Raw genomic sequence first — 16,633 nt, forward strand, 5'->3', positions numbered from 1 at the left:
CAGGGTGGTCACATCGCACGCCCACTCCCAGCCTGCCGTGCTCCGTCTCACAATGTGTCCCTGTCACGGGCGCCTCGTTGGCATGCAAAAGCCGTGGTGTTCGTCTGGAACGGGCGCGCTCCTTGACGCCTCTCACAGGATAAGGGAAATGAGGGATACAGGCTTGTGATAGGGTGGTGATGGCTGCTTCCTGTATCCGTTGGTAACTCATTCAAATCCTCTTATTATAGTCTGGGAAGATTCCTCACTACGGAAGCTAGTGGGAAATTCAATGACATCATCCCTTTCACGATGAGGTAAGATGAGATGAGATAAGATGGTCAACAAAAATAAGGCCCTCACGAAATTCTACAAATTCACAATTGAGAGCATCCTGTCGGGCTGTATCACCGTCTGGTACGGCAATTGCACCGTCCGCAACCTGCCGCAGGGCTCTCCAGATGGTGGTGCTGGTGCCGTCAGCGCAGTACCTCACCAGGGGAACACTGCCTGCCCTCCAGGACATCTACATCACCTGGTGTCACAGGAAGGCCAAGAAGATCCTCAAGGACCGCAGCCACCCGAGCCACGGCATGTTCACCCTGCTACCATCTAGAAGGCGAAGGCAGTACAGGTGCATCCACCCTGTACCCTGCCTCGAAACGTATACTTTTTTATTTTCTTTTTTAAAAAAACTTTATTTAACTAGGCAAGTCAGTTAAGAACAAATTCTTATTTACAATGACGGCCTACCAAAAGGCCTCTTGCGAGGACATTGGGCTGGGATTAAAACAAAAAATGGAATAAAAATATAGGACCAAACACACATCACGACATGAGAGACACCACAACACTACATAAAGAGAGACCTAAGACGACAACACAGCATGGCAGCAACACAACAGCACAACGGGCAAGACGGCAATACATCACGCGAAGCAGCCACAACCGTCAGTAAGAGTGTCCATGATTGAGTCGTTGAATGAAGAGATGGAGATAAATCTGTCCAGTTTGAGTGTTTGTTGCAGCTCGTTCCAGTCGCTAGCTGCAGTGAACTGAAAAGAGGAGCAATCCAGGGATGTGTGTGCGCTTTGGGTACCTTTAACAGAATGTGACTGGCAGAACGGGTGTTGTATGTTGAAGGATGAGGGCTGCAGTAGTTATCTCAGATAGGGGGGAGTTAGGCCTAAGAGGGTTTTATAAATAAGCATCAACCAGTGGGTCTTGCGACGAGTATACAGGGATGAACAGTTTACAGAGGAGTATAGAGTGCAGTGATGTGTCCTATAAGGAGCATTGGTGGCAAATCTGATGGCTGAATGTTAAAGAACATCTTGCTTGAGAGCACCCTTACCTGCCGATCTATAAATTACATCTCCGTAATCTAGCATGGGTAGGATGGTCCTGAATCAGGTTTAGTTTGGCAGCTGGGGTGAAAGAGGAGCGATTACAATAGAGGAAACCATGTCTAGATTTAACCTTAGACTGCAGCTTGGATATGTGCTGAGAAGGACACTGTACCATCTAGCCATAATCCCAAGTACTTGTATGAGGTTACTACCTCAAGCTCTAAACCCTCAGAGGTAGTTATCACACCTGTGGAGAGAGGGGCATTCTTCTTACCAAACCACATGACCTTTGTTTTGGAGGTGTTCCGAACAAGGTTAAGGGCAGAGAAAGCTTGTTGGACACGCTTGTTGCAGAGCGTTTAGCACAAAATCCGGGGAGGGGCCAGCTGAGTATAAGACTGTATCATCTGCATATAAATGGATGAGAGAGCTTCCTACTGCCTGAGCTATGTTGTTGATGTAAATTGAGAAGAGCGTGGGGCCTAGGATCTAACCTTGGAGTACTCCCTTGGTGACAGGCAGTGGCTGAGGTAGCAGATGTTCTGACTTTATACTCTTTGAGAGAGGTAGTTAGCAAACCAGGCCAAAGACCCCTCAGAGACACCAATACTCCTTAGCCAGCCCACAAGAATGGAATGGTCTGACGTATCAAAAGTTGGCCAAGTCAATAAAAACAACATCATTGAGGACCTTTATGGTTGCAGTGACACATCCATAACCTGAGCGGAAACCAGATTGCATACCCGAGAGAATACTATAGACATCAAGAAAGCCAGTCAGTTGATTATTGATTAATTTCCAACACTTTTGATAAACAGGAATAAATAGAAATGGGCCTATAACAATTAGGATCAGCTTGATCGCCCCCTTTAAATAAAGGACACACCGTGGCTGCCTTCCAAGCAATGGCAACCTCCCCAGAGAGGAGAGAGAGGTTTTTAAAGCTAATAGAAAGGCTTGGTGATGATAGGGGCAGCAATCTTAAAGAAGAAAGGGTCTAAACCATCTGACACAGATGTTTTTTTGGGGTCAAGTTTAAGGAGCTCCTCGGACCATCTGACCATCTGACACAGATGATTTTTTGGGGTCAAGTTTAAGGAGTACCTCGGACTCAGTGACTGCATGCAGGGAGAAACTTTGTAGCGAGACAGGGGAAAAAGAGGGAGTCGCATGAGAAGGTGTGGGAGATGAGGAAATGTTGGATGGGCAAGGAGGCATGGCTGAGTCAAATAGGAATCCTGACTTAATGAAGTGGTGACTAAAGAGCTCAGCCATGTGCTCCTTGTCAGTAAAAACCACATCATCAACATTAAGGGACATGGGCAGCTGTGAGGAGAAGGGTTTTTTCTCTAGGTCTTTAATTAACCATTTTCCATAACTTGTTGGGGTTAGATCCACAGAGAGAGAACTGCTCCTTAAAGTAACTAACTTTGGCCTTCCAGATAGCCTGAGTGCACTTATTTCTAATTTACTTGAACGAGAGCCTGAGCGTGCTTGTGCCGAGCCTTTCGCCAAATGGAATTCTTGAGGTGGAGTAACTCTGCAAGTTCACGGTCGAACCAGGGGGAAGAACCGGTTTTTAGTTCTTATTTTCTTTATGGGGGCGTGTTTGTTAACAATACCACTGAAAATATTAAAAAAGAAGGTCCAGGTGTCTTCGACAGAGGGGATCAAGCTTATTCTATACCAATTTACAGAGGCCAGGTAATGAAGGAAGGTTTACTCATTAAAGTTTTTTAGCAAAGCATCTATGACAAATCAGGAGAGGTCGTTTCACTGAGCAGCCATTACGAACACAGGCTGTAAAACAGTGATCACTAAGGTCATTACAGAAAACATCAGACTGATACCTATCAGGATTATTTGTGAGGATAACATCAAGGAGAGTAGCCTTTTCTGGGTGTTTGGAGTCATACTTGGTCACTGTTACTAGCTGGCTATCACCCTGTACTCTACACAGCACCTTAGAGACTGCTGCCCTATGTACATAGTCATTGAACACTGGTCACTTTAATAATGTTTACATACTGTTTTACCCACTTCATATGTTTATACTGTATTCTAGTCAAGGATCATCCTATAAATATACTACTGTACACACCTTTTCTATTCATATACTGTCCATACTGTCTACACACACCATTATATTAATATATACATACATACACACACCCACACATACAGTGCATTTGGAAAGTATTCAGTATTCCCTTTGACTTTTTCCACATTTTGTTACATTACAGCCTTAATTTAAAATAGGATTCATTTGTTTTACTTCCTCAGCAATCTAAATGCAATACCCTATAATGATAAAGCAAAAACAGGTTTTTAGAAATGTGTGCAAATTTATTTAAAATAAATACTTTACTTAGTACTTTGTTGAAGCACCTTTAGCATCAATTAGAACCTCAAGTCTTCTTGAGTACGACGCTACAAGTTTGGCACACCTGTATTTAGGATGTTTCTTCCATTCTTCTCTGCAGATCCTCTCAAGCTCTGTCACTGCACAGCTATTTTCAGGTTTCTCCAGAGATGTTCGATCGGGTTCAAGTCCCGGCTCTGGCTGGGTCACTCAAGGACATTAAGAAACTTGATGACGAATCCACCCCTGCATTGTCTTGGCTGTGTGCTTAGGGTTGTTGTCCTGTTGGAAGGTGAAATTTCGTCCCAGTCTGAGAACCTGCTCCAGAGTGATCAGGAACAAGGATCTCTCTGTACTTTGCTCCGTTCATTTTTCTCTCGATCCTGACTAGTCTTCCAGTCCCTACCACTGAAAAACATGGTGCAAGTTTTCCTCCAGACCTGACGCTTGGCATTCAGGCCAAAGAGTTCAATCTTGGTTTCATCAGAGCAGAGAATCTTGTTTCTCATGGTCTGAGAGTTCCTTCAGCGGCTTTTGGCAAACTCCAAGCGGGCTGTCATGTGGCTTTTTACTGAGGAGTGGCTTCCGTCTGACCACTCTACCATAAAAGCCCGATTGGTGGAGTGCTGCAGAGATGGTTGTCCACATCTCCACAGAGGAGCTCCGGAGCTCTGTCAGACTGACCATCGGGTTCTTGGTCACCTCCCTGACCAACGCCCTTCTCCCCCGATTGCTCAGTTTGGCCGAGCGACAAGTTCTATGAGGAATCTTGGTGGTTCCAAACTTCTACCATGTAAGAATGATGGAGGCCACTGTGTTCTTGGGGACCTTCAATGCTGCATACATTTTTGGTACCCTTCCCCAGATCTGTGCCTGGACACCATCCTGTCTCGGAGCTCAACGGACAATTCCTTCGACGTCATGGCTTTGTTTTTGCTCTGACATGCACTGTCAACTGTGGGACCTTTTATAGACAGGTGTGTGCCTTTCCAAATCATGTCCAATTCATTGAATTTACCACAGGTGGATTCCAATCAAGTTATAGAAACATCTCAAGGATGATCCATGGAAACAGGATGCACCTGAGCTCAATTTCGAGTCTCATAGTAAAGGGTCTGAAAACTTATACAAATAAGCTATTTCATTTTTTTAAATTTTTAATACTTTTGCAAAAATCTCTAAACCTGTTTTCACTTTGCCATTATGGGGTATTGTGTGTAGATTGATGAGGAAAAAATATAATTTAATACATTTTAGAATAAGGCTGTAATGTAAAAAAATTGGAAAAAGTCAACGATATTTTTTAAAAATTGAATATCTACAGTTGAAGTCGAAAGTTTACATACACCTTAGCCAAATACATTTAAACTCAGTTTTTTCAGAATTCCTGACATTTAATCCTAGTAAAAATTCCCTGTCTTAGGTCAGTTAGGATCACCACTTTATTTTAAGAATGTGAAATGTCAGAATAATAGTAGAGAGAATGATTTATTTCAGCTTTTATTTCTTTCATCACATTCCAAGTGGGTCAGAAATTTACATACACTGCTATTTGGTAGCACTTCCTTTAAATTGTTTAACTTGGGTCAAACGTTTCGGGTAGTCTTCCACAAGCTTCCCACAATAAGCTGGGGGAATTTGGGCCCATTCCTCCTGACAGAGCTGGTGTAACTGAGTCAGGTTTGTAGGCCTCCTTGCTCGCACACGCTTTTTCAGTTCTGTCCACAAGGTTTTCTATAGGATTGAGGTCAGAGCTTTGTGATGGCCACTCCAATACCTTGACTTTGTTGTCCTTAAGAATTTTGCCACAACTTTGGAAGTATGCATGGGGTCATTGTCCATTTGGAAGACCCATTTGCGACCAAGTTTTAACTTCCTGACTGATGTCTTGAGATGTTTCTTCAATATATCCACATCATTTTTCTTCCTCATGATGCCATTTATTTTGTGAAGTGCACCAGTCCCTCCTGCAGCAAAGCACCCCCACAACATGATGCTGCCACCCCCGTGCTTCACGGTTGGCATGGTGTTCTTCGGTTTGCAAGCCTCCCCCTTTTTCCTCCAAACATAACGATGGTCATTATGGCCAAACAGTTAAATGTTTGTTTCATCAGACCAGAGGACATTTCTCTAAAAAGTGTGATCTTCGTACCCATGTGGAGTTTCAAACCGTAGTCTGGCTTTTTTTATGGCAGTTTTGGAGCAGTTGCTTCTTCCTTGCTGAGTGATCTTTCAGGTTATGTCGATATAGGACTCGTTTTACTGTGGATATAGATACTTTTGTACCTGTTTCCTCCAGCATCTTCACTAGGTCCTTTGCTGTTGTTCTGGGATTGATTTGCACTTTTCATCTCTAGGAGACAGAACACATCTCCTTCTTGAGCGGTATGACGGCTGCGTGGTCCCATGGTGTTTATACTTGCGTACTATTGTTTGTACAGATGAACGTGGTACCTTCAGGCATTTGGAAATTGCTCCCAAGGAATGACCATACTTGTGGAGGTCTACAATTTTTTTTCTGAGGTCTTGGCTGATTTCTTTAGATTTTCCCATGATGTCAAGCAAAGAGGCACTGAGTTTGAAGGTAGGCCTTGCAATACATCCACAGGTACACCTCCAATTGACAGAAGCATCTAAAGCCATGACATCATTTTCCAAGCTGTTTAAAGGCACAGTCAACTTAGTGTATGTAAACTTCTGACCCACTGGAATTGTGATAAGTGAAATAATCTGTCTGTAAACAATTGTTGGAGAAATTACCTGTGTCATGCACAAAGTAAATGTACCAAACAAATTGCCAAAACTATAGTTTGTTAACAAGAAATTTGTGGAGTGGTTGAAAAACAAGTTTTAATGACTCCAACCAAAGTGTATATAAACTTCTGACTTCAATTGTACATAGGTGTACGGAGGGAGGCCCATTATCAGCAACCATCACTCCTGTGTTCCAAAGGCACGTTCTGTTAGCTTTTTAAATGATAAACTTGGATTAGCTAATTGATCATTAGAAAACCTTTTGCAATTATGTTAGCACAGCTGAAAACTGTTCTGATTAAAGAAGCAATAAAACTGGCCATCTTTGACTAGTTGAGTATCTGGAGCATCAGCATTTGTGGGTTCAATTACAGGCTCAAAATGGACAGAAACAAATAACATTCTTCTGAAACTCATCAGTTTATTCTTGTTCTGAGAAATGAAGGCTATTCCATGAGAGAAATTGCCAAGAAACTGAAGATCTCGTACAACGCTGTGTACTATTCCCTTCACAGAACAGCGCAAACTGGCCCTAACCAGAATAGAAAGAGGAGTGGGAGGCCCCAGTGCACAACTGAGCAAGAGGACAAGTACATTAGAGTGTCTAGTTTGAGAAACAGATGCCTCACAAGTCCTCAACTGGCAGCTTCATTAAATAGTACCCACAAAACACCAGTCGTAACGTCAACAGTGAAGAGGTGACTCCGGGATGCTGGCCTTCTAGGAAGAGTTGCAAAGAAAAAGCCATATCTCAGACTGGCCAATAAATAGAAAAGATTAAGATGGGTGAAGGAACACAGACACTGGACAGAGATACGCCCCATGTATGGAATGATCTGCAGACCCCAAACTTTCGAACGAGTGTGTATATATTCCGGACTCTGACATTGTTCAATCTGGTATTTCTTCATTTCATTATTTAAATTGTTTGGGTTTGTGTGTATTGTTAGGTATTACTGCACTGTTGAAGCTAGAAACATAAACAAGATTTTGCTGCACCTGCGATAACATATGCTAAATATGTGTACGTGACCAATAACATTTGATTTGATGTGGAGTTCCCCCATATTTTATGCCAGCTAGGAATACACACAGCAAACGACGTGAGCAATGCATCAATTCTTCTGCCTCCCTCCTTCCTTCCAGACCACAGCCATCCCCGCGTATACCCTGTACACGACTCTGTCTCCGTTAAACGGGCAAGGAGGAGGGACTACGAGCACTACGTGCTTGGAGAACTGCTCAAAATTTACCACGAGAATAGTGTACACCTGGGAATCAATTTAGATAGTCGTCCGAGGAGCAGTAGTTGCGATTTTAATCGGTTTCATTTATCGTTATGTCCGCTTCTCAGTTTTTTTACGTCTGTTACAGTGTTGATAAATATTGCTACATCGCTAGCCAGCAAGCCAATATCGAGCAGACCATAGTCGACCACCAACATCGCGAGTTGAATGAAGACGCTTTGCATGTAGCCTATCCCGTGTAGATAAGACAGTTGTGTAGCTAACGTGACTGTAACTAGTTATCTGACGTGCAGAGTTTTTTTTGTTTGTTTTTATTGGCCTGATATTTATCTCGTTGGTATTGGTGAAGAAGAGACGAGCAGATATCGAGGACGGTATTGATTGGTAAGTGTCCTAATATTTGTGTTGCTTTGCAGCATCAAACGTGTCTGTATACAGGTTTGTATGTATAATAGGCGTGGTTGCAGTTGGGATATCGTTGTGAAAATCGAGCTAGTTTACTTGTTTTGTCTGATGTATAAATTATAGGGATTCAACCTAAACCATTGTTTCATCGATTTTTGCAAATACGCCCCCCCTTCCGCGCTACCTTTTTCAGCTGACGATGGACAAGCAAAATGCATTTAGGCCCATTATCATCAGCTGGGCTTTAGCCTACCTCTCGTTGGCTAATATTGGATCATGTTTTCATAATAACATAGTAAAACGATTGTCAATATTGTATGAGTCGATACAATCGACGCTGTTGATAAGCAAGTGTAAGCCTAGCTCGTGCTGTGGAAATCAGTTGCTCGGGATAAACTGCTTGTTCAATCGTTTGCATATCAGACTGATTTGCGAATTGTGCATTTTCTATGTAGTTTCACTTTTAAAACGCATTGGCTCTTGGTTCATCAAAACGTGAAAGTGAAGTTACTATGTTTGCACACACGATAGAATGTTCTAGACTTGCTCCTATTCGAAGTGCTGTTGGCTGGCTTTGTGCTTTGGCCATGCATGTGCATAGTAGTGCTAACGTTATATAAACAAACTAGTACCACCAGACAGCACTCTAACCAATCGCGAAATCATTTTCTTCCCTATTGACGTAGGCTAAGTAGTTGCACATAATTGCGTATCATTACAGGGTTGGTGTCATCAGTGGATGGAGAGAAAGGGTTTAGGTAAAGCATTAACCCTTACCTGCCCAGAACAGACTGCCGTTAAGTTCGAGGCTTGCCATTAGCTACTGCACATACAGCGTCTGCTCTCTTCCTGGGGTCCACATAAAACTGTTATGGCTATATGATGCTATAAACCCGCTATAGACCTCACTGGCTTCTGATTTAAGATGCTCAGCATATGTCATGCCATGTGCACACAGATAGTTGAATAGCTGATGACGTAAAGTCTTAACTCTGTATTCTCTGTGATTCAGTCCCTCGCAGCAATTTCCATACCTTATCCTTAGGCATACAGTTTCACTGTAAACCCAAGTGTACCAAGAGTTTTGCAGTGCCCCCCCCCCCCTTATTGCAAAGGCTATTAAGAAGTAATCAGGGACTTTTTATTGTGCACAATGTCCAAGGATGTCCGTTTAGCCTTTTCTACATCTTGGCTGCTGAGGGACGAAGGAACAATAGAAAGAATGGCCACCCTTGGAGGGTCAACTGCATAATTTCTCTCAAGGAGCCCTCCACTTACAAATATTACATCTAAGGTGTCATGTTCATTAGGGCACATAATGTACAAAGGTTTGAAAACATTTTGCAACGGAAACTTCATTTGTGTTTCTCATTGGACAACTCCTGTTTCATTCCCGTTTCCTTCTGTTTGCGCCCAATGAACACGACCAAGGACTCTAAAGCCATTAGGAAGGTGACGCCACCCAAATGCGTACCCCATTTACCAAACCTGTCAATCAATGGAGTGGTACAGTAGATGACAGGCTTCATGCTGCGCTAGCTAATCCCAAAACGACACAATTTTGCTGTTAGGCGCAGGGGTGCAAGTAAGGTGGTCCGGTAAATAAATAGTGGGGGTACGCCGTACCGGTAAAACGTGAGCCTATGAAAATGAATGCAACATGCCTAAAGAACTGTGACACCACTATGTAATATTACTGCATGTCAGCCGCATGAAACGTGCAAATGAACTGGAAACTGGGGAGTATACGCTCCAAATTGCGTTGTGGTTTGAGGAGAACACTTACAGTTTTGTCAAGGCGGAGATGAGTGGCCGAGACCGAGGCACGCATGGACAACAGTGGACGGATGATGCATCAATTCAGGCTACAAGTGTAAGCCTAATGACAATCGCAGAATGTCATTGCACGTAGGTGTTTTATGACTTGTCTCTTTCCATGCATTAGATAGCGGGTGCACAGTGAACTGTTGGGGTTTGGATGCTGAAATGATTTTGTGAGTGAACGAATGATTGATTGTTTGACAATCAGATGAAAACGTCATGACTGGTTGTGTTTATGCCACATTAGAAGGCAAAGTCCATTAGGCTAGGGGAAAGCTAGGTTTTCCCTAAAGTAAATGTAATTAAATTGCCAAAATTGTGTGTGTATATATATATATATATATATATATATATATATTAGTATATATATTAGTATACCTTACTCCTGTCCAGTGGTGGAAAAAGTACTCAATTGTCATACTTGAGTAAAAGTAAAGATACCTTAATAGAAAATGACTCGTAAGTGAAAGTCACCCAGTAAAATACTACTTGAGTAAGTCTAAAAGTATTTGGTTTTAAATATACTTAAGTATCAAAAGTAAAAGGATAATAATTTCTAATTCCTTATATTAAGCAAACCAGACAGCACAATTTTCTTGCCAAAAGGCCAGTATCTTTGGCAATGACATGGAGGGGTCGCGGCCAGCTGCGACACAGCCTAAGATTGAACCTGAGTCTGTAGTGACACCTCAAGCACGGCGATGCAGTGCCTTAGAAAGCTGCGCCAGTCGGGAGGCCCGTTTTATTTATATATATATTTTGAATGGTGCCACTTGTGTGCACTTCCGGTAATACCGCATACCCCAGTGTTGTACAGAAACGGTAGGATTGGGCTGTCCCCAACAGTCGACCAGGAGTCGTCCTATTCTTTCCACCGATCGATTGGTCAAAATGTTTAAACCGATTTTTTAAAAATTGTTTTAATTTTTTTATTTTTAATTTTTTTCCCCCATATATAGACTGAATTCAACTACATATGCACTGAGCTTGTTTGATACTTTTAGCACACCGTTTGATTTAAATAGTTAAGACACAAATGACTCAAGAAAGAGCCCAACGGTCACACTGTGTTAACAAAAATGACAGAGTACCTGTGTGAGAGGCGCATGTTTTCTCGCTCTCCTCCCTACTGCAGGCAAAAGGCACCTCAGCACAGCAAGCGTTTATTGCGCTGTCTGTGTTGAAGCTGCAACATCATGTCAGCCGTTTAGTTTCTGATTGAGAAGTTCTGTTAACGAAGTCCCTAATTTCTTTACTTAAAACATCCCCTATCCCCTATTCCCTCAACCCTTTCTTAACCCTCTCTTTACGTGAAACATGTAAGCATCGCATGCTTGTAACCAATAGGCCTGACCTATTGCCTGTCATAATCACATCAATAAATTGGTTATAACAAACTCCGAACACAAATAAGGTTGACAGCAAAATGGATGTGGAAGACGTGAAAAATAAACTTGAGTCTGTTCTAGTGTACCAGAGAGTCTGTTCTAACAGGGAAAAAATATATAAAGCATTTTATTACAGCAGACTAAACAGTTGCATGCGTTTGTGAATTGCGGTTTATTTATTGTTTAGGCTAATTATTCAAGGCACCCTTTGTTATTTAATTTGAAAAACGAAAATGCTTGATTGCATTTCAAATCATGAATGTTTCGTATTCTGTGTGATGGCATGAACGAACGAATGAATGAATTAATGAATGAATGATACTGTAGCCTATATATTGAAATACAAGCCTAAGTAAGTTACGGTATTAAGACTAAACAGGATGTGCTCTTAGGCCTACAGCTCAATGGTGGTTATACAAGCCTACGATACAAAGCCTATTAATGATGACAACATGACTTATGATGATGATAATAGTTGTAATAATAACAATAAGAAGGAGCTCAAGAAAAAGGGAACAAGAGCTGTGTGCTTATTATGTGTGACAAACAGGTGCTGTTATATTACAATATGATTTTTCTGCCTGTTTGGAATAGTGTAAACAACACTAAATAAGTTATAAGTAATACCAGTCTGTTCTAACAAACAAAAAAAAGTAAAGCCTTTATTACAGCATAGCAAATATTAAAAACAGCAAAATTGCTTTGCCCAATATTTTGCTGTTGCATGAGACTTGGTGCTCACGGAATCAGTAGGCTATTAAACAAACACTCAAACAGGAAACAGAAGCAAGATCTGTCTTGCTGCTGCCGCGTTGTTCTCAATCCCAAAATGCTGGTTAACTTTGCCATTATGCACATGGCCACATAGGGAAAGGTGTCAATTCCACGGTGCACTGAAGATTATGTTTCAGAACCGAGGACAGCGACCGTATCCAACGTGGGAGAAATAATATTAGATTTATTAGTGTTGCACCATTATTTTTTTTTTAGTCAGACTCTGTAGAGGTCGACCGATTAATCGGAATGTCCGATTTAATTAGGGCCGATTTTTCAAGTTTTCATAAAAAAAATTTTTATACCTTTTATTTAACTAGGCAAGTCAGTTAAGAACACATTCTTATTTTCAATGACGGCCTAGGAACGGTGGGTTAACTGCCTTGTTCAGGGGCAGAATGACAGATTTTCACCTTGTCAGCTCAGTTAACTCGTCCAACGCTCTAACCATTGCACTCCACGAGTAGCCTGCCTGTTACGCGAATGCAGTAGAAGCCAAGGTAAATTGCTAGCTAGCATTAAACTTATCTTATAAAAAACAATCAATCATAATCACTAGTTATAACTACTAATTCAGTTTAGCAGGCAATATTAACCAGGTGAAATTGTGTCGCTTCTCTTGCGTTCATTGCACGCAGAGTCAGGGTATATGCAACATTTTGGGCTGCCTGGCTCATTGCAAACTAATTTGCCAGAATTTTACGTAATTATGACAACATTGAAGGTTGTGCAATGTAACAAGAATATTTAGAGATGCCACCCGTTAGATAAAATACCGAACGGTTCCGTATTTCACTGAAATAAACGTTTTGTTTCGAAATGATAGTTTCCGGATTCGACCATGTTAATGACCAAAGGCTCGTATTTCTGTTTGTTATTATGTTATAATTCAGTCTGATTTGATAGAGCAGTCTGACTGAGCAGCAGCAGGCCCGTAATCATTCATTCAAACAGCACTTCCGTGCGTTTTGCCAGCAGCTCTTCGCAAGCACAGCGCTGTTTATGACTTCAAACCTATCAGCCTAATGGCTGGTGTAACCAATGTGAAATGGCTAGCTAGTTAGCTGGGTGTGCGCTAATATCGTTATTCCCTTTGCGCTACAAGGGCCGTGGCTTTTGTGGTGCGATGGGTAACGATGCTTCGAGTGTGGCTGTTGTCGATGTGTTCCTGGTTCGAGCCCAGGTAGGGGCGAGGAGGGGGACGGAAGCTATACTGTTACACTGGCAGTACTATAGTGCCTATAAGAACATCCAATAGTCAAAGGTATATGAAATACAAATGGTATAGAGATAAATAGTCCTATAAATACTATAACCACAACCTAAAACCTCTTACCTTGGAATATTGAAGTCTCATGTTTAAAGGAACCACCAACTTTCATATGTTCTCATGTTCTGAGCAAGGAACTTAAACGTTAGCTTTTTTACATGGCACATATTGCATATTGGCAGATATTACTTTCTTCTCCAACACTTTGTTTTTGCATTATTTAAACCAAATTGAACATGTTTCATTATTTATTTGAGGCTAAATTTATTTTATTGATGTATTATATTAAGTTAAAATAAGTGTTAATTCAGTATTGTTGTAATTGTCATTATTACAAGTAAATAAAAAAAATTGGCTGATTAATCGGTATCGGCTTTTTTCGTCCCCCATTAATCGATATCGGCGTTGAAAAATCATAATCGGTCGAACTCTACTTATCAGAGTTAGTGCAGTATGCTGACAATTTATTAGGTACACCCAGCTAGTACTGGATCGGACCCCCCTTTGCCTTCAGAACAGCCTGAGTTCTTCGGGCCATTCTACGAAGTGTCGGAAATGTTCCACAGGGTTGTTGGTCCATGCTGACGCGATGGCAGATTGGACGACGGGAAATTCATGCTGCCAACAGCCTGGTCCATCTCATCCCAATGACGCTTTATTGGGTTGAGGTGTGGGGACTCCGCAGGCCACTCAAGTAAACTGAACACGCTATCATGTTCCAGGCAATGTCTTTCCACTCTTCAATTGACCAGTGATCACGTGCCCGCTGGAGCTGCCTCTTCTTGTTTTTAGCTGATAGGAGTGGGATCCGGCGGGGTCGTCTGCTGCAATAGCCAATCCGGGACAAGGATCGACGATTTGTGCATTCCGAGGTGCCGCTTTGCACACCACTGTTGTACTGCACCTTTATTTTCCTGTTTGCGCCTTTATTTTCCTGTTTGCGGCCCGCATGTCTGCTTGCACGATTCTTGCCATTCTCCTTCGACGTCTCTCCTCAACGAGCTGTTTTCAGCAGGACTACCGCCGACTGGATGTTTTTTGTTTGTCACAGCATTCTCGGTAAATAGTAGACTGTCGTGCGTGAAAAGCCCAGGAGGGCAGCCGTTTGTGTCAGACTGGATCCAGTGTGTCTGGCACTGACTATCATACCACGCTCAAAGTCGCTTAGGTCACTCGTTTTTCCCATTCTAATGTTCAGTCGAACAGTAACTGGGATGCCTGTCTGCCTGCTTTATATAGCAAGCCACCCCCACGTGACTCACTGTCTGTAGGGGTGATCCATTTTCGTGAAAGGGGTGGTGTGCCTAATAAACTGATCTATATTCAGCCAATAAAAAGAAAGTGCCATTTAAGATACCTTTTTTGAAACTGTAATATTATATCGTGGAACACAATCTTCAAAGGCAGTAACCTCAGCAGTGGCGCTTGCATAGAAGCCAATGGCTGTGCAATGGCATAGCCTTGTTTTGTTTATTTAATGAGCCCCTTATCACAGTCAAGACTCACCCAAACCATGATGTAATATAACATAATAAAATGGAACATTTGCCGGTGCGAAGTGATGTGCATCTCGTGTCTGGAACAGTTATTCTCAGTGATCATTTGAAACGGGGCTTCATTTGGCGAGTAGAGAGAGAAAAAAACAATTCAGGATCACAGAACGACATATTTGTACCTTGTCAGCTCGGTTACTTTCGGTTACTAGTCCAACGCTCTAACCACTAGGCTACCCTGCCGCCCCGCAATGCAGTGTTCAATGTGGAATTGTTCATCCATTTTGAAAATTCCAAAGAACAGGTAGAATAAACTCAACTTGAACGTCTGTCTGTACGTCGGAAATAAGACCGATTTTGGTTTGTGACCCTGAATTCTTTTCCCTTCTCTCTCTCCTCGCCAAATTAAGCCCCGTTTCAAATTATCACTGAGAATAACTGTTCCAGACACGAGATGCACATCCCTTTGCACCGGCAAATGTTCCATTTTATCATGTTCCTAGGCCGTCACTGTTCCTAGGCTGTCAGCCTAGTTAAATAAACGTAAAATCAATAAAAATACCATTATTGCATGGAGATGAATTACTGCCACAACGTCTGTTTGTTGATTAGGCCTATATCTAAGGATTCTGATGACAATACGCTCTTTGAATTTATCAAACTGATGTTTTTGTGTATTTTTAGTGTGGAACCGGTCTATGTTTACGGGGGTTATAGCCTAGGTTAACCAATTCAAAATGTCACTAGCAGTTTGCAAAGTAGCCTAAGCTGAAAATAGACTGGACGCAATTATTCCAAAACTGCAGCTCGTTGTTGGAACACTTTTTTTTCCTTCTTCAATCAACCAGTCCATTTTGAATTCTGTGATAGAACTGTCGTGATTTGGCAAGGAGTGTAGCTTGTGTATCCATTCAGTTAGATACATTTTTATAGGCATTTCTGTAAGCCTAATGGGAGCTTGTGTGTGCACTCAGCACACATGTGGAGGAAGGAGTCGGAACGCATTTGAGTGAATGAGACACAAGGGGAAAGGGAATTTAGGGAGAATAACTGTGTGATGCTTGGCTTGGTTTATTTTTTTGTTGTGCCCCGCTAATGTACAAATGGAACACTAGAGTCAACGGAAGTTAACATTGTCTTTTCACTTGCTTGTTCTGGCAGCCATGAAGCACATTCCACTTAATAGTTTTACAGTATAATTGAAAGAAAAAAATCTCTGGTTAAAAATTGAACTTGACGTTACTCATTCTCATCCCTAATCTTGACTGTACCCAATTCAAGAGTGTAGAAACAACAGACACAACATCCTTTACTTTTGTTGGGTAACTCCATTCTCCAGTCGTAAACAAGGAAGTTGGGCACCGGCTTAGTAACAGTGTTACCATTTAGCATCCTATCTGTCATCGTACACATGATGCACCTCTGTCATCACACAGATTTACGATTCCCTTTTTTGATGCAACCGAGCTTACTTAACGGTTAAGCAGCCACAGATGTGAGGCAGTCATCTCATAGGCCTTTTATAGCAGTCGGACACACGCACATCCCCTGGCTTGGCTTAGCGCTGGGTAGTATTGACCAATGAACTTGCAATAGTATTGTGCCATGGTGCCTCAGGATGTGACTTCTGTTCTGAGACAGTCTCTTGTCATAGGTCTGTCTTGTCAGGGCGGCAGGTAGCCTAGCGGTTAAGAGCGTTGGGCCAGTAACCGAAAGCCGACTAGGTGAAAAATCTGATGTGCCCCTGAGCCAGGCACTTAACCCTAAATTACTAAAATGTCAAATGTATTT

The 16,633-nt window shown here is 42.0% G+C and overlaps 1 protein-coding gene across 1 annotated transcript in view; it reads left to right on the forward strand.

Moving 5' to 3' along the window:
- Positions 1-7,511: 7,511 nt before the first annotated feature.
- The window catches only part of LOC139418801 (RING finger protein 24-like), a 53,974-nt gene continuing 44,852 nt past the window's right edge, over positions 7,512-16,633 (forward strand). Inside the window, exon 1 of the mRNA XM_071168512.1 lies at positions 7,512-8,075. The gene's annotated coding sequence lies outside the window, so the exon portion shown is untranslated. The remainder of the gene's footprint in view (positions 8,076-16,633) is intronic.

Source organism: Oncorhynchus clarkii, chromosome 10 (assembly GCF_045791955.1).
Source record: "Oncorhynchus clarkii lewisi isolate Uvic-CL-2024 chromosome 10, UVic_Ocla_1.0, whole genome shotgun sequence".
Taxonomy (NCBI): domain Eukaryota; kingdom Metazoa; phylum Chordata; class Actinopteri; order Salmoniformes; family Salmonidae; genus Oncorhynchus; species Oncorhynchus clarkii.